Genomic DNA, 4,263 nt, shown 5'->3' on the forward strand with positions numbered 1-4,263 from the left:
GCTCACAATTGATAAATTTAGATTCTCTTTGAATTATAGTGTTTCATTCCTTTTTTGTGATTCAGGGCTAGCTGTCTTCAGTTCTTCCAGTCTTTGGCCCTTCTCAGGGTTTTACTCTTCCACTTTGGTGCTTGTAAGTTGCAAACAGGCTGTTTGTGACAGCTGAAATTCATTTCCCAACGCTACACAGATCCAAAACAACACAATCTTGTCAAGTTAAACTTTTCTCTGTCCACATTTCAATGTTACAACTGAGACTACTTTAGACTATCCACAGATATTTGAAGGGCTGTTGACTCAGTGTTCCTCATCTCGTGTTTGACAAGGGTTTTTTTTATTTATTTTTTTCACTATTGTTGACAGTCAGGGTCATAATTTGTGGCACGAAAGCCTGTGGGAAAGAAATTCACAACTAATATAGGCTTGTTGTACACATCATGTAAGCCACCAAATGACTCTCCACAGGAAGGAACAAATTCTTTCTTTATTTGACATAAAATCAATTATGGGAGTCTTTGTAATATCATTTTCTGTTGCACATTACCTCTTCCGGGCCTCACTGTGTCTTTGTTCACCGTCTGTCTCTTCCCACTTCTTGTATTTTTACATCAAAGGTATGGTCAGGCAATAACTCTTTGATAGCCTGGCTCTTATTAAACATTATTCTTGGATTCGTTTTTTTTTCTTCTTTACCTTTTGGATCAGGACTTGCACATTGAGGGCCCATTTCTGTGGATGTGTGATTCATGTTGTTGGGGGATGTGGTGAGGCCATTTTCATCAGGTTGACAGTGGGTGAAAATGGATTTACACAATTTACAACTGGTAAACCGAATCTTTTAATTAACAATGGGAGTGTCTGTGGTGTAAAAAACAATAAACCAATCTGGATGTGTAGCTGTTGTAGTGATGCAAGATTTGGTGGGTTCGCGTCCCAGAGAGAGCGTATGACGTGTGCTTTCAAGGTTGAAATGCACAAACACACGTGGGCTTGGCCAAAAATGAATCTTAATTTGATACATTCGTGCTCACGTGCCTCCCTTTTTATGTGGCAAGGAGAATGTATGCATTACAGTTTGTGTGAAGAATTAGCATCAAGCATTGTGTTAAAGAAAATAGAGACTGGTTTAGAATCTGGTTTAAAGCATTTGCAAACGTTAAAACAGTTGCATAATTGAAAACACTCACACATTAGAGGCTCACAGCATGTCCTCTGTAGACACAACACAGCACTACAAGTTGTAGCCTCCATGTTTAATGTACAGTCTACACAAACCCCAACCTTCTTGGTTTCTTAGCCCTCAGCGAGTCATTGGGGAAACATGTCATGTTCTAAAAGTCAGGAAGAACACGAGCATTGTACATCTCGTCTTAGATGAGACCGCAAATGCTTGATCCTCAGCCTCCTTCGGGGAGTCTTCCCATCTCCTTATCACTTTCACAGTGTGCAGGCAGGGACAGCTGGGAAATTTAATATTCCGCTTCATGGTCATGGAGCAGACTAGTTCTGTGCACCCGGCTTTCCACTCTTAGATTGGGAAATCATGGAAAGCTATGCAACTTTACGCCTTAACTTCAACTCATTGAGCATAATGTATATATTAGTTTGAGTGGGTGGAATCGGCAGCTACAGCTGTCAGCATCCGATACAAATGACTGAAGCAGAGCATCTCATGCACACGAGGCTGCGCGCTTTATTACATAGCTTGTCATCTTTTGCACAGGAAACGCTTTAATCTCCTATAAACAAGTTAGAGTTCCATATATGTTAATCAGTGAAAAAAGATTGGAGTGAATAATGGATACAAATGAGACTTTCTGTCTGCCTAGTGTTCATCTAAATGATATACCACCTGTTTTTTTTAGCGCCTTTCACAGAATAATAGTTGTACTCTCCTGGTTTTACAGAATCTCGAGTAAACGGGTTGAACTAATGCGCACCCACTCATCTTCAAACAGCATTATGGCCCCTTAAGAGGTTACAGGCCTGGTAAAAAGACTGGTAGTCGAGTGTGTGCCTTGGTGAAGTGTTGCTTTTAATTTATCCGTAACCTCTTCTGAGAACTGGTCACCAGGGTCTAGTGTGGGTTTACAAAGTGAAATGGAATGCAGTAACACCATAAATTGTTTGTTTTTAACATCTGTGAAGGGAGGTCCCGGAGGGGTACGGTTGAGAGTCACCGTCTGAATCATTTACACCCCCCCCTCCTTATTGGGTTATAAATTGTCCACAAATGGATGATAAATCACTGCTGGACGTTGTAGAGCATCAGTCATCAACTAATTAAACACCAGCAGCCACATTATGATGATATATCGATATTGGCTGTAACGAACAGATAGGAGCTGTGCATGTATTGTAAATATACAAATTTGTCCCAATATTGGATGTCAAATACCTACAGTATAGCACATATACCATCCCAGATAAGACCCAGCTTCAGCAGCTGCTTCTTTAAGGCTGGCAAACATCTTTAATGATAACGGAGGAAGCCCGACAGCTTTTCTACCTTTGAGCACAAACAGTGGACGACCGAAGCTCAAGAATGAAACCTTAAACATCTGCATCAGTGTACAGCTAGTCCAGACCAAAACACCATTTCTTTTACTATTGCGTGGTCCTCGGGAGATACGGAGAGGAAAGGGAATGATCCCGGCGCGTCAAATGCCGCCGATGGCTCGTAAATTGTGTTTCAGTGGAAGGGAAGGTGTTATCGGGGGGGAAATATAATGTGACAACGGGTGGTCTCCGCCAGAGAACAGATTTCCAGCCAGTTGCTATTTGAAGATTCATCTGGACATAACGCCAGCCCTCCTGGGCAGTAATTGCCCAATCTGTGACCTTAAAAAGCAGTAAAAGGCGTAGATTTCCAACTGAAAATGAGGCCTTAAGTTCCATAATGACATTGTACAGTTATTTTAAATTGCGAGAATGAAATTGGGCTGTGTAAATCTGCTACCCAGGGTGGAAAGGGATTAGTTAATCCCTCATTCAGGATTTCATCAGTGCAGAAATACCTCTTCTTTCACACTTGTCACTCTGTTTGTTCCACTTGGTACACTCGCAAATATTCTGCTCCCAATATCTTGACTCGAATGTGGCATATTGTAGATGCCTAACCTGAATGTTGGCTGCTGTTGCTTCCAGCAATAAACTGTATAAAATAGTTTAATTTTCATTTTTAACATCGTTTCCCAGTGGATTTATAGTAGAGGAATAGATGTATGGATTGATGATCAGTAAAAGGAATTCATTTAATCTTTAAATGCCTTGACTATGTGATCAGGGTCTTCTGATGTTATTTAGGGAGGTAAAAGAGGCTCTTGCGCAATGGCAAAAAAAGAATAAAACATCAGCTGCTCTATGCTGAGTTTTATTCAAATTTAGCAAATCCTCCCCTCACCTGGGGAGGCCCGTTTTTACTATTGCATGTGCTGCTTTTAAACTCAGAAAAATCCTTTGAGTGAATATTTGACGGTTTATGTCGGCCCTATGAAAGACGCACACACTGTTGTATTCATGCCATAACTTCAACGTTACCACATCTGGTACTACAGCGCCAGCCCAAGCTCATGTGTGTTGGAATATTTCGTACATTTACAGCGGTGACCCAGATTGAGAAACTCTTCAGATTTCATGTTCATTACTCAAGGGATCTGAATCTTTCATTATGTCATATGGTATAGCATAAGGGAAGGGGGGCGGATTCAAGGAAAGACTAATAAGTGCTTCTCTCTCTAGTATATTACCTCCCTTCTGATAAAATGAAGGCCCTACTTGGGTCTTCTCTAAGGGTAATCAGCAGTTTGGAAAAGAACACTGTTTAGATGGCGCCTGTACCGGCGCTGTGACAATCCTATTAAGAAAACACTCTGTGCTGTGAGTGTGACGCAAATTGGCTACAAGTAGTCTGGCTGGTCTCCAGTCATGACTCAAGGTGACAGCTGCAACACAAAGGCACAAAGTTACTGTCCAGATCAATAGCTGCATACTGGAAGCATAAAGTACACTGCTAGTCTGTGATGAGAGTGGATAGAAGGAATTGGTATGAGCAGTAACGCAGGGCCCACGGTGTCCCGTAGTTTTGTTTCTTAAGAGCAAAAGGAAAAACACCCTTAGCCACTGAGGTTCCATTCCTCACAAGCACAAAAGGTTACCGTCTGACAGGCTCAGACACTTTCACACCAATACAGATTTATAGATGGAGGTGCCATTGGATGAAATGACCTTTGTGTCCTGGGGAAAACCCAGAGATCTGCGAAA

This window comes from Takifugu rubripes, chromosome 13 (genome assembly GCF_901000725.2).
Source record: "Takifugu rubripes chromosome 13, fTakRub1.2, whole genome shotgun sequence".
In the NCBI taxonomy this organism is placed as follows: domain Eukaryota; kingdom Metazoa; phylum Chordata; class Actinopteri; order Tetraodontiformes; family Tetraodontidae; genus Takifugu; species Takifugu rubripes.